This window comes from Castor canadensis, chromosome 15 (assembly GCF_047511655.1).
Source record: "Castor canadensis chromosome 15, mCasCan1.hap1v2, whole genome shotgun sequence".
NCBI lineage: Eukaryota > Metazoa > Chordata > Mammalia > Rodentia > Castoridae > Castor > Castor canadensis.
Window position 1 is genome coordinate 29611581 of NC_133400.1, and position 24728 is coordinate 29636308.

At 42.2% G+C, this 24728-nt stretch overlaps 1 pseudogene; it reads left to right on the plus strand.

Moving 5' to 3' along the window:
• The first annotated feature begins 571 nt into the window (after window positions 1-571).
• LOC109694654 (carboxylesterase 1D-like) lies at window positions 572-19191 on the plus strand (annotated as a pseudogene).
• The last annotated feature ends 5537 nt before the right edge of the window (window positions 19192-24728 follow it).

Below are 24728 nucleotides of genomic sequence, written 5' to 3' on the forward strand. Positions count from 1 at the left end.
TTCTTTAAATAGTGCCACTGAGATGGGGACCAAGACTTCAACACATGAATCATTTTGAGGGACACTATATCCAAACTACAACAAAAGGGGATTGTATGAAGTGTTCTTATAACTTCCAAACTTGAGAACCTAGAACTCTAAGAAACATCAGACCAAGGAAGATAAGAGATGTGTCCTAATCTCCCAGCTGAACAGTTCTGGGTCTGTGAGTTCCTTTAAAATGTTCAGCCTTGCTCAGAGGACCCCAGACCAAAACTTCACTGAGCCTGAAGGCATCTGCTTCCTGGTGCCTGCCTTTGGGATGCTCCTAGTGCACAGAACTTAGAATCCTACAACAGAAAAAGTCTTACAATAAGAAGTTTTTGAATAAGTTTGTGGCTGTCTGTTATCTGAGATTTGGGTATAGACTATTCAAATAAAAGAGTAAACATGCCATGGCTTGGTAGTCCTAAAGGACTATTGCTATATTCCATTTTAAGCAATTGGGCTGTGTGGGTCAGTGTTGACTTTTGGGCTGGGAAAAAGGGAGCACAGAGGACTCACTGACCCCTGAAGTTGTTTTCCATCTATGATGTGGTTCTATGCCCTGGTCTTGGCCTCTCTTACTGCATGCACAGTGTGAGGTGTGTACTTATGAAATACAAATATTGGGGGCATATTTGGAAATTCTGATCCTGGGCAGATGTGCGCAGATGTACATACAGGGAAAGGGATGACAGGTCTGGCTCTGCAGCAGTGTTCACTCTCTCGAATTGGACTTGGACTTTTGGACTTGAATCAGCCAAGCCCAGTCAACTCTGGCCTCACTGAGCCATGGTGTGTGTGGAAACAAGCTCCCTGAGATCCTGCTGCAGGAGTCAGGCACAGGAGAGCAACTGGCTGAACTTGTGCCTTACACATCAGGAATTCAGAGAGCTCAGTTTATTTTTCCCTTGACTTTTAATCCAGTTATGGTCATATATCATGGAGAGAGGTTTAGCAGAATGCTAAAATCATCAACTTAGGAGCTAAAGTAGAGGTATGAATAGCAGCTCCACACTTCTTGCAGGGTATTGTTTTTCTGTGCGTGGTCACATAGCGATAACAGTAGTACCTTACTGGGCTGCATCTTAAGGTAGAAAACTCATAAGTGAGAACATCATAATTTGGAAACCACCTATATTTGTCTTCTGAAAGTTCATGTTGGTGTTATTTGTAATAATTAGCAAAAATAGCATAAAAAAACCAATCTAAATATCCACAATATGAAACTGCCTATTGATACCCTGAGACATGAATTCTGTTTGGCAAACTGGTTTTTGCCAAAAACAATTTCCAAAACCACAGACAATTCCTCTCTCAGACCAAATCAGGATTATTCTTTTCTTTTATGGCCACACACTTTGAGGGTAATGTTTATATATTGTCTGTCTCCAAGTAGAAGAAATTGGAAGGGCAGGGAATGAGATACAATTTCTAATGAAGGATACTCTGACAAACTAAAATTATCAAGACTAAAAACAGAAGATATCAGCTGTGCCCCTGATTAAGTATCTGAAAACCCACCTGCCTCAGGAAGAAGTTGGTTTCTCTAGTCTCACAGCAGATAGAACCAGGGCAGGAGAGGAAACTGCAGGAAGATGAGGAACAATTGTTTATCCATTGAGAATGTAGCCAATGTGGCAGAAAGGAACCTGATACTCAGTTTCTATCCCCTCTGAATGACTCTACTTAGAACCATCAGGAGATATTCTAGGAACTTAACATTTCTGCTGCTTATATGTCCACTAAATAAAAGCCAATTCTTAGCCTGGCATTTGAGGCCTCCCTGACATGTACCTGCTCATCCAGGACAATCTTCCACTCCCAGTGGACTCTACCTGGTGGGATTCACAGGCTGCTCACTCTTCCAAGTCAGGATCTATGCTTTGCTGTCTCTGAACCTCTGAACATTCTCTTTTTTCTGCTTTATCACCATCTTATTTTCTTTCCATTATTCAATCCTCCCTCTGCTTCAAGTCCCAGCTCCTCAATTGCTCCTCTAATATCTATAGCACCTTCCTGGTCCCTTTCCAAGGACATAACCTCTTTCTTCCCAGCAATAAGTCAAATAGGTTTGGGGTTCCTTCTCCCTGCACGGTCATCCCTCCTGATGAGAATAGGGGCCAACTCTTATTCATTCTCTCATCCAGCACCAGGATCTTCATGGATAAATGGTCCCAAGGCTTTTCATAGGGAAAACAAGTATCTGTTGGTGTACCAGCAGCTCTCCTTTGGGCAGAGATTTTTGGATGGATGCTTTTTTTCCTCCAATTCCAGTATAATCCTTCCATTAGCTCTCTAAGTTAGGAAGGGCAGTTTTCTCCATCCTTATTTTACAGAAGAAGAAACTGAGGTTTAGAGTGTTGAGGTGACTTTTTCAAGGCCACATGCTTAGGAAGTAGAAAAATCCACCTGGAAGCCAGGTCTAACCTTTCTTCTCTGATGTGACCTCATTTCCTCTCCATGTCTAGCAGGGCACTTGTCCTCGCCACCTGTGGTGGACATGGTGCATGGCAAAGTCCTGGGGAAGTATGCCAGCTTACAAGAATTTGCACAGCCTGTGGCTGTTTTCCTGGGAGTCCCTTTTGCCAAGCCCCCTCTTGGATCCCTGAGGTTTTCTCCACCACAGCCTGCAGAACCATGGAGTTACGTGAAGAACACCACCTCTTATCCTCCTATGTAAGTCTGTGCAGTTCTCTTTGGTTTCTTTTAGTGGAAACGTTTGTCTCAGAGTGACACAGGAATGAGTCAAGGCAATCTGATTTGCTCATACTGTACCCTAGGATCCTCAAGAATGTTGAGAACCTGAAAATATTCCGGAACTATCACAGCTTTTTAGGATCCTTTTTTCAGCACATGTTTATTGTGTGGCAGGCTTGTTCTAGTTATGAGAATCATTAGTGAATCAAACAATGATCTCTACCTTCAGGGAGCTTGTATTCTAGCAGAGAAAGAGATAATAAAAAATAAGCAAATTAATCAATCAGTTATGTAATGTGTTAGAATATACTGTCTTTTGTAAATATGCAGTTGACTAGGTAAGGGAGACAAGAAGTAATGGTGCTCTCTATTCTGTCTTGAACAGACTGAAATTTCTGGGGAGTGGGGTGGGTGAGGATATGCTGGGTGAGGAGTATGATGGGGTTTGATTTTCCAAGTTCTCACTACTTGTTGGGCCTAGGTACCTAGTCACAAACTAAGAAGTGATTGATGTACATCAATCATCCTGTCCAGCTGGGTGAAAACACCCAAAGTTTCTAGGGGGCTTCATCACCACCCCCAGAGCACCTCAGGCACCTAGAAGTGTCAGCTTAGACAGTATTCACTCACATACTCTGAAGATTTCTAGGCCCCTCTTCTTACTGCCCCCTTTCCTTTCTCTTCTAAAAATAATATTCACTATTTTTGTTTTCTGACTGCAAATGTAATACATACATATTGCAGAAAAGTTAGGAAATGCAGAGAAGAAAGGGCAAGAAAACTAAAATCATGTATATTTCCACCACCCAGACAGAATTGCTGTGAACTTTTGAGGTTATGTTTTCCTCTTTTTTCTCTGTTGCATTCTTTCTCCTTTCAAAGTGATCACAAATACAGTTCGTATGGCTGATTCGCTCATTAATAAGTATAAGACCAACATCATTTTTTTCTTTTTTGTGTTTATTCATATGTGCATACAATGTTTGGGTCATTACTCCCCCCTTACCCCAACCCCTTACCTTTCCCTCCCGCCCCCTCTTTCCCCCTCACCCCCTCGCTTCCAGGCGGAACCTGTTCTGCCCTTATCTCTAATTTTGTTAAAGAGAGACTATAATCAATAATAAGAAGGACAAAGCATTTTTGCTAGTTGAGATAAGGATAGCCATACAGGGAAATTCTTGGCATTGCTTCCATGTAACACCAACATCATACTATGCCATTAATTATCACAGCCTGACATTTACTATTGCACTAAATTCAGTATTGAAATGTAAGACTAGTCTGTGATCTGGGTCATTAAGCTGTTTCTGATGTTCTTGACAATATAAACAACACTATGATGAACATGTTGCAGCTAAATTGTAACACAGATTCTTTAATATTTTAGGATATGTACCAAGAAATGACATTTTTGATTGAAAACAATTGGAATGAAAACAAGTGCACTTTTTGTTAAAATTCCCTCCAGAAACATTAGAACTATGCTTCCATTGATACATGAAAATCCCCATTTGGCAGAAGGGCCAATGCTTGAGTTTAAGTTTAATTGAATAGATAAAATAAAAATATGAGAATCATAATACGAATATAATTTGAGTCTTTTTTGTGCCTTTATTTAAATACTAGTGAAGTTGAACTCTTTGTCCCTATTGATATTTAAATTTATATTATTATGAATATTCTGCCCCTTGCTTTTGGTGAGCTAGGGAAAAGTTCTCCAAGATGGAAATCAGGAATTTGCCTCTGCAGTTCAGCCACTTGACAGCTATGTAATCCTGGCACTTGAAATCCTCAGTTTCCTGTTCTACTTGCTGGAGGCAGTGATGTCAGACTTCTGAGTCTATTATTTATTATCTTCCAATTAAAAGTAAAAACATTCAAAGGTCTGGGGATGTTGCTTAAAATGTACTTAGACAAGTAAGCACAGCATAGCATAGATCTTCTTGGCTATGTGATCTTGGGCAGGTTCTCAACTCTCCATGAATCATTTCTTCATCTGTAAAGTGGGGATAACATAACTCACACCTGGAACTGATCTGAGGCCTTAAGAGTTAGTGCATAAGGAGAACTTAAAGTACAAGCCAGCACATTGGAAGAACTCAAGACATGTTACAAGTTCTAATTTATGTTGGACTTCCCAGACTTATTATCAGGTCAACAGTGATTGTTGGGATATACAGATGATAGAATCTTAGTAGGCTAGGGCTGCAAGGCCCTTAGAGAAAACATTCACCTCAATGCATGTGGCAGATTGGGGCCCAGAGCAGAAAAAGAATTCACCCAAGGTCATACAGCACATCAGTGGCTGAGGAAGAACTAGTAATTCTGTTACCATTGTCATCCCTGACCTATTGCAAGCTAGCTGTCATTGGAGGGAGTTCTCCTAGTTGATGGAAGTCTACCAAGGACTAGACATGTTTACATGGTAGAGAAGAGTGGTCAAACTTCAATATAGTGTAGAATATCCTGTCTAACTAGTGCAAGAAATGTCATCTTCCAGATCAGCCCATGGCAGCATCTTCTCTTTGGCCCAGGGCAGCCCAAAGTTTCGGGAAAGTGGAGAGGTGACAGGTCCTTTTCACTGGGTATGGTGTGGGAGGCTCTAGAAAGACTCAGGGTTTTCAGTAGGACCCCTATCGACCCTCCTACCCTTTCCCATGTCTCAATTCTGGTGATGGAAGCTCCATATATAGGCTCAAGGTTCCCAGTGCTAGGTCTAGTCCCAGGTGACACTCCCAGCTTCCATTTAGTTGAATTTCAGGTGTTCATTCTTCCTTCCCAGGTGCTTGCATGATACAGTTATGGGACAAGTGCTCTTACAGATCTTTACCAACAAAAAGGAGACCATACTTCTCACATTTTCTGAAGACTGCCTCTACCTAAATATTTACCCTCCTGCCAACTTGGCAAAAAATAGCAGGCTGCAGGTAAGCTTGTGGACCACTGGTCAAGACTTGCTTGTTACAGCATCCAGGATATCCAGATACAAACTGAAGGAGATGAAGAAAGCTGGGGACAGAGAAACCAAGGGCCAGGAGTGTTTCAGTGACCCAGAGTTTTCTTTTATCACAGGAAGTACAAGTTTTCCTTACCTCAGTTTCCCCCAGTGACAGCAGGAGTCTGGAGGAGACTGATATACATCAGGAACACACATTGTTAATTTTCAAGATCTCTTACACTAATAGAAGGTCAGAATGATTATTCTTAGTTAAAAGATTAAGAATCTGATTCCCAGAGTAGCTAAGACCTAATTTCAATACAGTTAGATCTAGTCAAAAGCTTAGATAAAATAGAACATCCCTTTCTTTTGCAGATAGAGAACTTGATGCTGTAATGAAGGAAGGGGGATTACACATTAGAGTTGACAGGACAAGATTTTAGGTCTTCTGATTTTAAAAGCCACATCTTTGACATGGACTATGAACTTGAACAAGTGGGTGACCTTTTCCAAGCACATTCTCTCATGCAGAGATGTGTGGGAAGCAGGCTGGGACAATCTCAGAAGCATTTTCCTTGCCTTTGACTATGTATCTGGAATTTTTGTAGCTCCTTTCCCTCCCTAATTGGCTTTGGCATAAACTGATAGCCAAGTGACTCAGCATCTTCCTCATAAATAAAGGGCCAGAGATGAGGCAGGCTGCCAGTTGCAGGCCAGAGGGTGGTGTTGAGGGAAGGGTTTGCAGAAAAGGAGTTGACCCCAGGTGGAGGATATAGTGGTGTCAGCACACACCCAATATCCTTGGAAGACCCTTGCATAGAGTTCAGAAGTAGGGTGGAGACTATGAACATGGGACTAGAAGTTGATCCTATACATGCTTTGTAAGGAATAAGGAAGTGGGGTCGAAGTTCACTCATTCACTCACTCATTTGTTCATCTTCCTGTTTGGTACTCAGTGCCCCATACACAAACCTGGGGCCAAGGAAAGATGGAACGTGAGCCATCATCCCACAGTCGTTCTTCTAGGACATTGCCATCTGGGCTGCATAGACACATGCCATTGCCCATCAGCCCTTGGGCTCAGACTTCATTCAGAGATGACCCTGAGTCAGTCCCTTCCTGGAGGGGACAGGGATCGTAAGAGAGGAGAAATAGGAGATTTGGGGGTCCTGAGCAGGAGACCCTCCTGCTATGGACACAGGTTCTAGATTTATAGGGTCTGGGTTTAAATTCTGGATCTGCTGTTGTCTAAATGAGACTTAGCTTCTCTGCTTCCTGAAATGGGAAAACCCACCTGTGAGTATCAATACAGACTGTCAAGCTTCACCCCAGTCCTGTGAGCACACAAAGCAATTGCAATGATGAGCTATCAACAGTTGCAGGAATATCCTCCAGCTTTCACAGTCGCTCTCTATTGTGGCTGTGGTTGCAGGATCTGTGGTGCTTGGCACATTGACTCTGGCCAGATGGCCTGGATCACACCATGCCTCTGCCTCTTATTAGTAGTGGGACCTTGGATAGTTTCAGTGCCTCAGTATTGAGGGACATGTGTAGGTTTGGAGATAGTCACTCATATACAGGGAAGTTTAATTATCCACTGAGGAGTTAATTATGATGAAACAAATTGAGTTGGATGAAAAGTTCAGGGAGGAGAATGGTGGCTAGGTTGGGGAGAACATAACATCCTTGGCTCTTGCCAGTCCCATGATGAAGGAACTTGGGCTGAGGGGAAAGGAAGGAGTTTCTAGGGAACATTGAGTGGGATGACATCCCAGCTAGGAGACCTGGGGAGGAGAGACTGCCTTTTTCCACTTTGCTGGGTACTAGTAGACTTTGGGTGATGGCTTTTTTGAGTCAACGCTGAGACAAGGTAATCAAACCCAACCACCTCTGAAGTCATTTCCAACTCATCTCCCTCTAACACTCCTGCAGGTGATAGTGTGGATCTGTAGAGGTTCTTTGGTGATGGATGGGACATCAACTTATGATGGATTGGCTCTTGCTGCCCATGAAAACATGGTTGTGGTGACCATTCAGTATCTGGGTATCTGGGGATGCTTCAGGTAAGGTGTTAGACTGTCTTATTTTCACATTTGTTCCTCCAATGGCCAGTTGTCTGTTGATGGAACAAAACACCCAAGGCCGGATTTGGACAGCTTGGCACATGGATTCTGGGAACTATAGGGAGTAGACATGTTAATTTAGCTATCAGTTCAGGAGGATAAAAGCCCAAGATTGAGTGGCCTCATTGGATGGTCTCTGGTGAGGGCCTTTTACCTGCATCACAATATGGTGAAGACACAGAGTTGAAATCAGCAGCATACAGAATATATCACATGGCAAGACAGGAAGCCTGGGAGTGGCATATATATGGGTCAGTATTGCTCTTTTTTAATAATGTATTTCTCTTGGGAATTCAACAGGGTCCTGTGAGCACTTTAGAGATCCCTTCCAAAGACTGGACCCCAATGACCTAATCACCTTCCACTAGACCTCACCTTTTACAGGTTCTATAAAAGACCTGTATATAGGACCAAGGCTATAGTATAAATCATATTCAAACCATATCAGCTGCAAAATCAAAGATTCTAGGGTTCAACTCTAGTGACATAATTCTTAATGGGAGCCATTACTAAGACCCTTCATAATGAATCTAATCCCAACATCTCTGGACTCCATTTACCTCCTCATTACACAGCCACACTTGTCTACTTGCTTCTGACTTTTTGTATATGCTGTTCCCTGGAAAGTCTACTCTACCTGTGACGCTCCTGTTCATTCTGCAAGGCCCAGCTCTCTTATTTTTTCTTTGAAACACTGCCCAACACACTGTGTTCTGCTATGCTGGCAGCCACCATGAAGCACAGTAGTCAAATGTTGCACATCTTCTCATGGGAAAGGAAGAAAGGCCAGTGTCATGTGAAGACCTGCACAGGCAAGTTTATACCAGACCTTGTCACCAGGCTGTTCTCCTAAGGGCTGTCAGTGACCTCCACCAGCCCTAACCCAATCTCATACGGCTTCACAGCAGCAGGCCCTCCAGCTTCCTTCTCCTGTCCCTGGCTATCTCCTCCCTTTTCTGCTCCTTCTCAGCCCTGCCTTGTCCCTTCCCCTCCCCATAATCAGGCCTCTGCATGTTCCCTTCTTCTAATTCTCTGAGTAACCACCACAGCATGTTCACCCATCTGTATTTGATAGCCTCTTCCCTTCCTGTCCCCAACTCCCCCTGGCTGGAGCCATCTTAAGCTATACCTCCTGCCTCCACTGATGTCTGCAGGAAATATCCCACATCACAGGCACAAACTGAACCCCTGACATCTATAACGTCTTTCCCAACACAGACCCTCAAATCCCCCATGGGTAGCGCTGGCAGTTCCATCTTCCTGTTTGTTCCTTGCTCCTCTTTTTCTCACAGCCCATATCCAGTCAGGCAGCAAGTCCTCATGTCTCCACCTTTAAAATATGCTCAGGAACCAAGTTCTTCACATCTACTTTTCCCATTCACCTAATCAAAGCCCTGAGTCTCTGGCTTGGATTATTGTTAAAACTACTTACTTTCATAAAGTTGCTATTTCAGTGCTATAGCTGTTCCTCTCACAGTAGCCAGATTGCTCTCTGAGACATAGACTAGAGCACATGTGCCTCTGCATGTACATCTATGGCATGTACAATGGCATAGACATCATTCCCAAGGCCCATTACAAAGCTCTTCCTGTATCTCACACTAGGGGCATTCACAGTGTTGTTCCATGGCCCTGGGGCCTTTGAACCTGCTGATGCTCCTCACCTGGATTTCCTTTTTGAGATATGTACAAGTCCCATGTTCACATGTTATTCAGTCCTCTGCCCAATGCCACTGCCTCAAAGGCCTTCCATGTTCACAACACCCCCCGCCCCGCCTACCCCTGTTCTTTCTTTAGCTCACTGTAGTTCTCCACTAATTGTACATGTCTGTTTGTAGTCAGCAGTGTGAGTTGAGTGCAGCAGAGATTTTGCCCATTTTGTTCCAGATGTACTCTAGCTTTTCTTAGACTAGTATTGGGTATATAGTGGATCATCAGTACACAGTTGCTGGATGAATGAAAGTAGATCCCTACATATATCAATGCTATAGAAATGAGAGGCAAAGGAAGATCCCTGTTGCAGTGATGCAGAGCCCAGACTTATTCTAGAAGGATTACCAAGAACCCCTGGCCTGCCTGTGGTCCTGAGAGTCTTGCCATGACAGCTCTGCCCCCGCCCCAATTCTCTTGCAGCACAGGGAATGAACATAGCCAGGGGATCTGGGGTCACTTGGACAAGATGGCTGCATTATATTGGGTCCAGGACAATATTTCCAACTCTGGAGGAAACCCAGTCTCTGTGACCATCTTTGGAGAGCCAGTGGGAAGTGAAAGTGTCTCTGTTCTTGTAAATATTCTGAACACCAGACCTTGATGTGGCTGCTGATGGGACCTCTCAGAAGTCAGCCAATCTAGCCATGGGACCACTGCTTACAGGACCTGGATTCAAGGCTGACTCCTCTCACTGTACAGCATCAGATGATGCAGAGCCAAAGCCCAAACTCTTTTTGTTCCTCAGGAAACTCAGAATTTTGTGTTCTGGGGTCATAAGAATCTCCATCTTAGCCTGTGATATTGACCTTCCTTCTCTTTACTTAGTTTAGTTCTTTTCCCTTTGCTAAATATTTTGACATTAGGACTCACTTTACCTGGGGTTGAGTGCTGGGTATAGACTAAAACTGGAAGAGGCAAGGACAAGAGGTGGATAGGTGTCATGTTTGTCATCAAGGTATATCTACATGTTGAGGGGACTTGAGCACTGATAGAAGGATGAGCTTCCTCTGAGGTGGACTGATGCCTTTTCCATGGCCAAGAGGGAGGGCAGTAGTCTCTTTGCCTGAAGAACCAGATGGGCTGGGGAAGTTGGTGAGAAGGAGGGATGAAAGCTGGAATGGAAAGGTAAGGGTCAGGGGATGTGAATCACAGACACAACTGGAGGTGTGTGGTGTCTTTCTGGTGTAGAGATGGTACAGTGGGGAGACTGAGGGAAGCCATAGAAGGTGTTGTGACCAAAAGAAACCCTTCAGCTACCTCAGAATAGAATCAGCACTATTACTGTATTTTTCAAACATGTACTGGTTTCTTAGTTGATTTCTCAGAGGAAAATGTTTGTATTTTTTAAGTAGAGAAAAGGGAAAAATAAAGATAAGCCTAAAGAAGAAGAAAGTCATCTAGAATCCCACTACCCAGGGACAGTCAGTGTGAAGTTTTGACGTGTATTTTTTTCAGTCTTTCTTCACAGTTTTATCTATCATCTATCTATCTACCTATCTATCGTCTATCATCTATCTATCTATCCATCCATCTATCATCATCTATCATCAATTACCAATTACCTGCTCATGTATCCTTTCTGTGATATATGTTATTTTGTTGTTGTACCAAAAATTCATTTTCTTAACAATATAGTGCGCCATAAATATTTCTGTAAACATTAAACACTCTTATGTAATATTATCTTTAAAATTGCATGGTATTCTGTGGTAGGAATGAGAATTTTTTATTGATCCAATCTCTTAATATTTGAACATTGGATTATTTTGAATTTTCCTATTAGAAACAGCATGAAGATTCTCAGATATCTTTTTGTACTTCTATGATCATTTCTTTTTTTTTTTTTTGATGATGTTGTGGATCAAACCCAGGGCCTCAGGCATGCCAGGCAACCAGTCTGTCCCTGAGGTACAATGCCAGCAATTCTTTTGTTTCATTTTTCCTAGAATTAATTTTGAGTAATGGAAATGCTGAAATAGAATTTGTGGCTAGGAATTGCCAAGCTTACTGTCTAATAGTTTTGATTGTCACCATGATGGGAACTTACTATATACTTCCTGTTTTGTCCTGGTTCTGGGCTCTTGCCCCACCCTCCTGAAGTTCTTTTGAGAACCTAGGCCCAGGAGGAGCATGGCATGCAGGCTGGGACAAGTGAGGAGCTGTCATGTTCACAGAGCACCAGAGTCTCCAGGTAAATGTCCATGGCAGAGGAACAGGTAGAGAGACCCTTAACGGTCAAGGGAGTCACTCATGCCTCCTATGAGCATCAACTCTTCTCTACTCCTCTCCCTTGCCAGGTGTTATCTCCCCTGGCCAAGAACCTTTTCCAAAGGGCCATTTCTGAGATTGGTGAGGCCCTTACTCTGGTATGGTCAGGAAGGACATCAGGCCTGTGGCTGATGTAGGTCTCATTCTGGACAACTCTGGTACCCTTTCCTTTGCTCTCCTGGAGTCCTTGTGTGTCTTTCTTTCTGTGGGATTTAGCTGAGGTGCTCAAAGGATCACCAAAGTGAGAATGGTTGAGTAGGAAGGACTCTGTCAGGACTCACATTTAATTAATATTCTGCATGGTCTGAAGTGTTTTCCATGTGAATTATATCCTTTGGGCTTCCGGCAATTCTGCACAAAGTTTGGTGTATGGGAGACATGGTAGCCTCTTAAGTCACATGTATCCTTCTAAGGTAGGTAAAATCATCACTTGCATCTAAAGGGAGACAAGTGGTGAAAGGAGGCCGAATGACAAACAAGTAGAGAAGGTGGGATTTAAGTCAGGGAGATTCAGCATTCCTTGCTCTTCACCCTCTACTACTCCACATGACCTGTCTTGAGACAGTCCACTTGAACTATGTTAAATATTGTAAGATAACAGAGGCATAGATATCATGTAACTAGCTCATGTCAAAATCCAAGCTGGTTAACAGAAGCAACACTGTGTGGGGCCCAGAGCCCATGCCTACTGGTCTAGAATATATCTGGCTACCCTCTGATGTCTTTAGAAATTGTGTTTGGGATAGAACCCTTCTGACTACAATGATGGAGGGAAGGACATTGCTCTTGACCTCTGCTGCTACCTGTGGTCTCTGCAGCAAATTGCTGGGTGTAAAACCGTCACATTGGTGGTCATGGTTCACTGCCTGTGCCAGAAGACAGAGGAGGCATCTTGGAGACCACACTGAATTTGGTGGGTGTGCTCATTCTAGTGGCCTCCACCTCATGTCCTTGACCCAGGCTTGATCCACTTCAACTGTCCTCTTGCCCTGGACAAATACCTTGAATAGCTTTCCACCTCTCAGTGACTATGTCAGTCTCCTGACCCCAACTGGGAATTTCATTTTTTTCTTTTTTATTGTGAAATATCTCAATTGTTAAAAAAACAGTTCAATTACAACACGGTGAAAGAAGTTTTCATGATAGGGATGGAGGAGGTATGTCAATGGTAGAGCACTAACTTAGCATGTGTGAGGCCTTGGGTCTAACCCCAGACCTGCAAAGAAATAAAAATGCCCAAAATAGAAAAAAAAAATCCAAGGGGAAAAACCCATATAATAATCCCCAGCTGTTTCAAAACTTAATATTTTGTCATTTTTGCTTCATATATATTTTAAGGAACAAAACCATTCCATATTCCAGAAACAACTATTGTCTTGAATTTTAGGATGGGGGACATTAAACACAATTTTTTTCAGACAGGTGTTATAAAATTTATCTTGGTTGATGTATAAACTATCTAAGTTATAGAATAGTAGTGGTTCAACTATCTAGATTTTCTGATATTCTTTTCCAATTAGGATTAAAGGATTGCTGTCTATATGCATTCATTCATCTGTCATCAATCTGTCTAAGTCGTAGATATTACTCCACCAATCTATATCAGCCTCTCTATAACTTTACATTCATCTATTTTCAATCCAACCATCCAACATGAGTCATATAGTCAACGCACATCTATACTATAACACCAAGTTGGTCAAAATCAATAATCTCTCCATCACCTATCTGTTAATTTTTATCCTCTTATCTATGCATCCATTCAACTCACCCAGAGAACATGTGTTGACTAATTCCATCTATACATCCTTCCTTCCCTCCATCCGTCCATCCATCCATCCATCCATCCATCCATCCATCCAGGATAAGTGTATGGAGGCATATGTCAGCACAGACAATAAAAACATAAACTGAACATTGTTTCTGGTCACAAGGGACTGTCCAAGGAGAAAAACAGCCATATACTCAGTAGGTTATATGTGGTGGAAGTACGAAGAGGGGACACATTTATTACAACCAGCAGGTGCTGCTTCTCAGGGAAGTTGAGGATTGATGGATGGTCACAGTAGTCTGCACCACAGTGAAGCTCAGCAGGACAAACACCCAGAGAAAAGAGGATGCAGGCCCCTGGGAACTACTGCCTTATGGGGAAGGTGTGAGTGTGAACTCAGAAGTCACCTGAGTACCTGGTCTCTCTCTGTTTGGACCTTGGACACTGAAAGATACTTCTGACCCCAAAGCAGGCCTCTTGCAGTTTTCTGCCTATATGTCCACAGGATGAGTCAATATGGCCTTGTGGCTTTGGTCTTGGTTAATCAGAGTCAAATAACATGAGCAAGATCTTCAAGGAATTATGACACAGCTGTTTTCTAATTCCAGGAAAGGGTGATTCTCTATGTGGCATAGGAGGACTGCTTATACAGGAATAGTTGGTGATTGAGAAAATTCAGAGAATCTTAGAAAGATCCCAGGACATTCTTCTGAGATTTTCTGAATGCTTCTGGAAATGTTTCCATGATTATTCAATACCCTTTGTATGAACGTACGCACGTGTGCGCACACACACACACACACACGCACACACATAGATGCACCCTACCCCTGTCAGGTGGAACTACAATCTGTAATAAAATGTCCCATAGTGGTCTCTTCCAACATAGAGGTCAGACCCATTAACTAAAATGTTGTGTTGCAATTACTGAATTCTTGCAGAACTCACTTCAAAGAAAAGTGTGGGTTGGAAGGAAGGATTTTCACAGAGCTTGTAGGAGTTAGATTTTTCTGATGCAAGATGCGAAAACTCATTTCAAGGGCTTTGAACAGAGAAAGGAATGTGTTGTAACAGAATCTTCAGGAAACTGAGAAGTTTAGGAGTAGGTGGCTTAGAATGTGGCTGAATCCAGGTGCTGTTAAGATACTATGGACAATCTCCCTCTGTCTATCCCTCAGGCACTATTTTTGTTTGCTACTCTTGAACCATATTTATTCCCTGAGGAGGTTAAAGATGATAGCACCATACACTATCTGCTTAGAAATCATCTGTCCCTAAAAACCTTAGCAATAGCTTTGTGGTACTCTCTTGGACTGACACTGGTATGTAGCCTTGAGCTATGTCCTTGAGCTAATCTCTATGTTCAGGGACATGGAGACCCCAGGTCCCATATGGATGCCTGAACTCATAAAGTGGGAGTGAGGAAGAGGGAGATAGTGAGGGGTGGGTGTCCTCTTCTGCTGGTCCATCCCACTTCCAGTCCCATCTCGCCTCAAGGTTGCTGTATTCCTGCCACCTTCTTTACATTCAGGAAGAGTAAAATTGAAGAGACAGATAGGCAGGCACAAACAGCTCTCCAGAGCTCCAGCAACTCTGATTTTGGGTCCCAGGGCCTGTACCTTGCTGATATGCCCCATCCTCACCCCACTCCACCCTGTGCTCATGACAAGCAGAGCCCATGGAGTGTCCTCTTCCATTGAACACAACCAAGGAGGGAACAGGATGGAGAACCTGATACTTCAGAGGCATGGCTCAAAGGATCACCTTTTATCTGAGGAAGTCTCCTTACTTAATTTCTCTGCCTTTTTTGTCTTCAGACACTTTTCAGGATCAACTTATTTAGGACCCCAGAAAAGTAAGTACCTTTGCTTTCTCAGTTATAGGTTGTGAGTCTTAAAACCCTTAAGCTGCATAGAAATAATTCTCCTGTGTGGAATCATAATCATTCAATATGTATATAATGCTGAGGACCAGAGAGTGGAAGTAACTTTCTAGTGTAACACAGCCAGGAGGATCAGAGACATGATTGAAACCTAACTCCGTGACTCCCAGTCCAGTGCTCTCAATCAGCATCTTTCTTTCTCTTGGGCTTAGCTATGCCTCTCTCAGTTACAGTTCCTGCCCCTAAAATGACCCTGTGAGGAGGCTGCAATAGAATCTTCTACTCTCAGAAGACAGTTGTATGACTAGGGGGTTGAGAGATCTCCCTGGTGACCACGGGGCTGGTTTTCTATGTAAGGAGGGAGACTAGAGTCTCAGTCCTGAGAACACTACACCCCTCCCAGTACTGAGAAAACTCCCACTGTGTCCTCCACCTCCTCCTTTCCCCCTTTCACCTCCCAACAGTTTCCATGATTTGTGCAGCATCTTACAGCCCTGTCCTTTCTTCTCCTTCCCTGGGGATCCCAGAACTTCCTTAAAGGACTTGTGAAGCTGTAATGAGAGTCTTTTGGCTATCCACAGAAGTTGTATGATGAGCTTACTGTATGTAGCAGCTGGAATATGGCAGTGAAGTAGTCAAGAGTCCTTGACCTCTGGAACCTCCCATTCCAGTGTGTGTATAGGAAGGGAGTGAATAAAACAATGAATAAAATATGTGGTATGTTTCATATGGTCAGAATTAAAGTAAAAAGAATGAATGTAAGAGGGGAATGGAGAGCTGGCCAGTGATTTGATGTAAGCAGCAGTGTCCCAGATAGCTGGATGAGCTGGGGGCAAATGAGTCACTGTCAGAAAAACTGAAGGAAGAGTGTTCCAGGCAGAGGGTAGGGCAACTGCAAAGGCCTTGATACAGGAGGCCAGTGTGTTTGTAGTGGAAGCAGTGAGGGACAAGTGGGCTGAGGTTGAGGAGGTCATGGAGGGAGGAGGAGGGGCATTGGCACTGCAATTGAGATTCAGCACAAGGAGAGCAGAAGGCTCTGGACAGAGCAGTGACAAATGTCTCTTTGGCTACAATGTGGATGTATAGACTGTAGGGAAGGAGCAGGGAAGTGCAGAGGCTCCAACTTGGAGGCCACTGGGCTGTATTAATCCAGAAAAGGTATCCTGGGGGATTATACAAGGTCCTGGGCAGTGGGGTGGTGAGCAGTGTTTGTAGTTTCAATCTTTTTGAAGGAATAGCTGACAGGACTTGCTATTGGACATGGCATGGTGTGTGAGAAAAAGAGAGAAGGATCTTCTGACTTCTCTGACCCAAACAAGCAATACCCAAGGCTTCACAATACTCTTCCAACGTCCCTGAGAAGACATCGACATCACTGTGTTCACATGGTGGCTGATGTCATTGTTTTTCTCACCTGTGCTACCTGCTCTGGTCCCTCACCATCTATATCCCAAATTTTACAATCTTTTCCCTCCACTTTAACTTTTGCTTTCCCATGGTGGGAGCTTTCAGAGGAGCAAAAGTGCTTACATTATGGAGAGAGAGAGAGAGAGAGAGAGAGAGAGAGAGAGAGAGAGAGAGAGAGAGAGAGAGAGAAAAGAGGAACTGGAGACTGGAGACCACTCTGCTTCAAGTGAACACCCCCAGTGACCTGAAAACTTGCCACAGAGCCCCATATCTTAAGTTTTCCTCTACCTACCACTACCTGCCCAGGCTAGAGACCAGGCCAACAACACATGGGCCTTTGGGGGGACATTTAAGATCCAAAATATAGCATCTTTAGTGAGTTAGATCTTTGGAACACACTTGAGTGCCAAGTGTGTTTCAGAAATACACATTGTGACAGACACTGTACAAAATAAGTGTCCACCACCTGATTCTCTCTTGTCCCTTGCTGTGAGCACTTTTCCGTGCCCAGAGCTCTTTACAGTTGTGTGGATTAGCCTTGCACAATGACACCTCTGTCCCTCTGCCCATTCCTTTTCTACTGTCAACAGCATTCATCTTCAAAGTCCACTACAGATGGCAAGACCCTGCTCCATGTGGCCATCATGCATCATCTTCCTTCAGGTGGGCTGCTCTCTGGCTAAGTCCCAGGGCAGCCCTCAGCTCTTCACAGCCTTTCTATCACATTGGGTCCTGTTCTCCATTGTCATCCTATTGCAGGAGGATTTGGCCTTTGTCTTCATCTATTCTTCCTCTCAAATAAAGGAAAAGGCTCAGTTTTTTGCACCTTAGGTAATGAGCTCAACACCTTTCAAAGTTAGCTGTGTACCAAAAAGAATTCAAGTATAGATGTAGATAGATGCACATAGCCCATTCTCATTAACCACGGATTCTGCATGTGCAAATTCACTTACATACCAAAGTGTAATTATAACCCAAAATTAATACTGTGACACTTTTGTGGTTATGTGCACCATATGTACAGGGCAGAGACAGGTTGAGTTGTTTGATACCAGGTTCCCATCTTAGGTTAGAGAGGAAATACGCTTTTTGCTTCATTGCTGAAATCACAAGTGTTCTCTTTGTGGTCCATCGAGTGCCACATTTTGGCATTATTTGCTGTTTGAAGCAATTCTTCTATTTAATGAGGCTCTCAAGCACATTGGTGAAGACCTGTCCAGAGTACTCAATGACGGGAGGTTGTGATGTACCCTGTAGAGAAAATTCATGGGCTGGGTCGTGGCTTAAGCGGTCAAGAGCCTGCCTGGCAAGCACAAAGCCCTGAGTTCAAACCCCAGCACCCCTCAAAAAAAGAAAGAAAAGGAAAGAAAATTCATGTGATAGATGAGTCTCCTTCAGATTTGAGTTATAATTCTCCTGGCTGGGGCATCAGTGTTGATGACTCAACAACACAGTGTATCCAAAGACACAGAGGAGATTTGCCTCTCCTGAAGAGTGGTCATGTGGCACCATAGTGTGTGATAAAGTTTTGGAAAACTTGGAAAAGCATCTGTATTTGTGGAGTAATGAGTTGTTGAGTTTTAAAAAATATAATGGGAATAACGGTTTGAGACAGAAGCCAAAGAAATGTACAGTCATATTACCCTAGGCTGGGAAAATGTTAAGTCCATCCCAGTTGGTGCTTTATTATAAGTCAATTCTAGAGGTCACTAATTCTTTGTGAGAAAAGTTTATTACATGAAGTGTCTTTAAATAGGGACCCATCCATAAAACAAAGATGGTTACAACGTTGTGAACAGAGGTTCACAGAAACCTAACTTTGGACTTCTTGCTCAGTATTCATAAATTCAGCATTCACTGAATTTACAGACATAACTACTATGAAGAGCAATGAGAGACTATTATTGTGTGTGAAGAGAGATACATCAAGTTGAAATATATATATATAAAATTATTTATATATAATAAATATTTTAATTTGAGTAACAACTACTTGTCTTCCCTCTACTGCTACCTCTATCTTATCACCATTAGCTACCCAAAGTTTTGCCCTGTGTGTTACAGAAGAGACTGAGACCCTGAGTTTCTATGACCATCATGCACAGCCAAAGGAGTCTATAGTGCTGGCCTTTTACTCACAAAGGCAAACAGAGAAACATAGGTGTTTCCTGGGAAGGGAGTATCACAGACCTTATGCTGCTCTTTTCCCTAGAGATGTCCATTAGTGCCTATGACAATTGGTGGAGTGCTGCTGCCAAAGATACCACAAGAGATTCTGGCTCAAAAAATTTTTGATGCTGTCCCCTACATAGTGGAAATCAACAAGGAAGATTTTGTCTGGCTTCTTCCAATGGTGAAAATGTACTGACCTCTCTTACAGATGGACACCCTCCCCCAATGTCCCATGAGTTCTTTTCTTTCCAAGTCCTACTCTGAGTCCAGACAGCTGTTCCCATTGTCACAAGTGGGCATTTCCATGGAAACATTCTCCAGAATGGCCCAACTTTCCCTTGGGTGGCACAGCCCTGAGCACCCCTCTCCCCAAACTGTCTTTGTGATCACATTAGAGAATCCTGAAATGTTCAAGCTGCAAAGGCCTGTAGAGATAGGAATTGTGACTTGATAAAACAAAAGATGCCTAGAAAAGGGAAGGGGCTGGGAGTTCTAGAGAGTCAGGCCTGAAGCACAGCAGATTTCACCTTGGACTTGGAATCACATGTCTGTTAGCTCTCCACAGGCATTCTCATGGGTTTCAACGGCGATCTTCAGAACAAGTTGTTCCTTCTTGAGTTAAAGCTTACCTTTAAAAGGGAAGAAGGGGCTAGAACTGAGACTCAAGTAGTACAACGACTGTCTAGTAAGTGGGAGGTCCTGAGTTCAAACCCTAGTACTGCCAAAAAAAGTCCAAAAGGGAAGAAGGGTTTTTCCTCTGTCAATCACAAACAGACTGGTTAGACCTTAGTTGAAACAGGAGGCCAGGTTTTACAAAGTAATGTTGTTGTAATAGGGAAAAGATCGAATGGAACCTAAATTCAAATCCAACATGAAAAACTGGGGACCACTCAAGGCTGGTGGAAGCTCAGGGAAGGGACTGTGGTGTGAGAGAGTGGGTTCAAGTGGCTACACCCAGAATTCCTTAGTCCACGCTCATCTACAAGAGAAACAGACTTGTCTTCGTGACAGGAAGCAGAGCTGTAAGTTGAAGTAAGGTCCTCACTGAAATTAGGTCTTTATCCTTCCCTAGGGTCTGGCAGAGAGCTCGAGAGTTATTTCTCCAAATGTTTGTATTCAAAAAGGTTTCAGAAACTTACAAAAATTCATTCATCTCCAACAATTTTGAGTGGGAGATTTATATATCAAAGGGTGGAGAAAGGATTGATAATTGCAAGCTTTGTAAAGTAATTGTTCTAAGAGAGTGTTCAGGGGCCAATAGGGACCAAATTTTGGCTGTAGAAAATAGTAATTTCACCTGCAAGCATTGAGATTTCTCAGGTAGGCATTTTAGGGGGCTGGGGTCCTCCTAGGACATGGCCTTAAGTTGCTGGGGCCATGCTGGAATTGGGCCAGGTCTCTGCGTACAGAGGTTTAGACCGAGTTTGGCACATGCTGAGAGTTCTGCAGCTCTCATTGCAGAAGGATTTCAGAGGATATTGCAGTTGTGTGGTTTATTTTGGTTTCTTCATCACTGAATTCTTTAGGGTATGGCGTGTGTCCCCTGTGAGCCCTCAGTTTCTACACTACCCTGCCCAGTCTGGTGTTCCTCAATGTCCCCGTGTTGGTTGGGGCAAGCATTGTGCCCCATCCTGGTAAATACACACATTACAGGTATCCTCTTTGTACTTACTGAGTTTCCAAATGCAAATCCATCTGTTTCATTGATTTTTTAAAAAAATTAATGAAAGACCCACACCCATCGATGCCCAACAAAGAACCTCCTTCCTCATGGGTTGGTTGATTTTCTTGTTTGATTCTGCCTGTGAATTTTTGGGGACTCACAAATGCCCAACCATTTTTTTAAAACAGATGACAGGCTATCTACCGTCTGCAAACAAACTTGACTGCAGATGGCCATGTCAGTCCTTAGGAAGACTAGCCCCTGTTGTCTAAGAGTGTAAGGAATCACTGGAATTGATTGAAAAACAAAGAAAGACTAAGGGATTGCCACAAATTACAGACAAATTCAGTGGCAAAAAAGAGACTGGGATCGGAATTCTGTCCGCATCTTTCTGCCTTTCCCATTTCATTGCCTTGGCAGTGATTGGCACAGAGCTCAGGATGTTCACTGTCAATAAAGCCTTCTCAACTGGCCAGGGAAGCCATATTGCTCATCAGGTGAGGGCAGTAATTTTCTTCATCTATTTAGAACATCTCTGAGAGTCTCGTTCCAGAAGGAAATGTGGGGGTATGTGTAGAGATTTTCAGTATCTGTGGCTGGATCACGTCCATGTTGGTGTGCAATGCTCCCTCTGAGTATGAGGGCCAGGCTTGTGTTCAAACACTGACCCAAGGCTGTACATGGGGTTTGAGGTAACTCATGAGCTTGCCATAGGGGAGATGGCCCCTTCTGATTGCCATTTAGGGAACCTCACAGGACCTGTTTTTTTCTACCAGCCCTCATGCACCTAGAGAAATGATTCTCTGGACCAGACTTCTCTCCCTGATGTGCTGGAAGGGTTTTCAAATTCAGGGTGTTATAAGAGTGGTATAAACTAGCTGTAGTAGTCCCCTTCCACTGTTTCACTTTCTGTACTTTTAGTTACCTGAGAGCAGTCATAGGTAGAACAAAGAGAAGGGTGAGGAAGAAGATATTCAGTGGGTAGAGAGAGACAACACATTTGTATAACTTTTTAAAATTATAAATTGGTAATTTATATTTGTATAAATTTATGGGGTACTGAGTGATTTTATGGTTTAAAATACATTGCAGAATAATTAAGTCAAATTAATTATCATAGCCCCCCTCCTTAAATATGTTCTCTTGTTTTTTTTTAATGGTGCTAGACAATGAACCTAGGATCTCACACACGTTCAGCAAGTGCTCTATCACTGAATTGTGTCCCAAACCTTACTTTACATATTTTTGCTTTGAGAATACTTAAAGTTTCTTCTCTCTGCAATTTTTAAATGTGCAACATTCTGTATTAACTATGTTCCCTGCACTGTGCAGTAGAACTCAAAGAAAAAGCCATTCTTTCTATGCTTTTTGTGCCCTTTTACTATCACCCCCTTTCTCCTCACCACAGGCTTCTATAACCACTATTTTCCCCTATGCTTTTCTGAGTTCTATTGTTTTAGATTCCATGCATACATTGTATTGTGTGGTTTTTTATTTCTATACCTGACTTATTTCACTTTGCATAATGTTCTTCATTTCCATGTGTGATGTCACAAATGACAGGATTGTTTCCTTTCCTTTCCTTTTTCTTTTTGTGTGGTATTGGGGTTTGAACTGAACCTTGTGTTTGCTAGGCAGGTACTCTGTCACTTAGCCACACCCTGTGCCCTGTTTTGCATTAGCTATTTTTTAGATAAGGTCTTATGCTTTTTGCCTGGGGCCAGCCTCATATTGTGATCCTCCTGCCTATGCCTCCTGCATAGCTAGGATTATAGATGTGCACCATAATACCCAAATTGCTGAGATGAGGTCTCACTAACTTTTTTGCCCAGGATGGTCTGGAACCACAATCCTCCCAATCTCTGTTCCCCAAGTAGTTGGGATTGCAGGTGTGAACCACTGTATCTAACTTCTTTTTTAAAAGTATAAATACTATTCCATTGTATGTACATAGCACACTTTCTTTTTAATTTTTATTTATTTTTAAAATTATGATATTATTGCTGTACTGGGGGTACATTGTGACATTTACAAAAGTTCTTACAATATAATATAGTTGAATTGATCCCCTCCATTGTTCTTTGCTCCCCCATTCCTGGAATAGTTCCAACATGTCTCAGTTTTCCATTTTCACACATGAGTATATAATATTTTCAATATATTCACCCTCCTTCATCTTTTCCTTATAGCTTTCCCCCTCCTATTGGTATCAACCCCCAAATTGGACCTGTTTTACCTTCCTGTTCTTCATTTTTGAAAAAAGATATTTTTGTTTGTTTTAAGATTTTTTTGTTTGTTTACAGGGAGTTTCATTGTGACATTTCTATGTATATGTGTATCATAACTTGAATTGATTCATCCTTTCTATTTTTCTCCTTTCTACCTTAGTCTCTTTCTTATGGTGATTTCAACAGGCTTAAAAATTCTATATTCATTCTTGTATAGAAAATACATCAGCCATATTCACCTTCTTAACTTCTTTCTTTTACTCTCCCTCTCTTGTATGCAATCTCCCCTATGGTAACCTGTTTTTCATATTGCTTGTATTTGTATTGTGTCTATCTCCCACATACAGAGAAAACATGTGACCTGTGTCTTTATGATCCTGGCTAACTTCACTTAACAAGAAGTTAAGTCCTCTAATTAATTCATTTACCTTCAAACCACAACATACCACACTTTCTTTGTGTGTTCTTTTGTTGATGGACACAGAGAGATTCCACAGCTTAGCTTTTGTGAGTAGAACTTCAATGAACATCTGTTCAACTGATTTCAGATTCGTTGGGTAAACATGAGTGGGACTGCTGGATGGATCACATGGCAATTCTGTTTGTAATTTTGTTTGAATCATCTTCATCATGTTTTATTCATACCAATAGCATAAAAGGGATCCCTTTTTCTCATCCTTGCCAACACTTGTTTTTTAAATTTTTCTTTCTTTTTTTTTTAAGAAATAAACCTTATCGGAACTGGAAGAGATGATACATTGCAATTTTTTTTGCAAGTTCCTAATGATTAGTGATGTTGAGTATTTTTTCATGAATTTGCTTTCCATTTGCATGTCTTCTTCTGAGAACTGTCTACTTAGGTTCTTTGCCCATTTTTAATTGGTGATCTGGGGGCTATAGAGTTCATTGAGTTCTTCATATAGTTTGAATATTCACCCCTTTTTACCTGCATGGCTTGCAGTACATTGCTAATTGTTTTCCTTGCTGTTGAGGAAGCTTTTTGGTTTGATGTCATCCCATTTGCCTATTTTCCACTTGTATTATCCATACTTTTGGAGTCAAATACAAAGAATAATTGTTCAGATCAATGTAGTTTTCCTCTTTATTTTCTTCTAGTAGTTTATTTCCTGATCTTACATTTAAGTCTTTAATCCATGTTCTTAATTTTTTTGGCATATGGTATGAGATAAAGGTCCAGTTTTATACTTCTGCATGTGGAAATCCAGTTTTTCCAGCACCATTTATTGAAGAAACTGTTCTTTTTCCATTGCATATCCTTGGTATGTTTGTCAAAAATTTGCCAAGAATTTGACCATATGTACCTAGGTTCCTTTCTGGGCTATTATGTACCAGTGGCCAATGTGTCTATTTTTTTCCCAAAACTATACTGTTTTCATTACTATGTTTTATTAGTGGAGTTTGATACTACTAGCTTGTTCTTTCTTTTATTTTGTTTTGTTTTGGGTGATATGAGGGATTGAGCGCAGGGCCTTGTACTTACTAAGCAGGTGCTCTACCCCTTGAGCTGTGCCCCCAGCCCTTTGTTATTTGTTATTTGTTTTTTTTTTTTTTTGAGATAGGATCTTGCCTGGACTGAGATCCTCCTATTTGTGCTTTCCCATATATGTACCACCTTTCCTAGCCATTGGGTAAGCTGGGTCTTGTGAATTTTTTGCCTGGCCTTGTTTTAAACTGTAATCTTCCCGATCTCCACCTCCCAAGTAGCTGTGATTACAGGTTTGAGCCCTGTGCCCAGCTAGTTATTTTTGCTCATGGTTGTCTAGATTCTTTTTTGGTGCAGTTTCACATTAATTTTAAGGTCATTTTTTCCTATTTTTATGA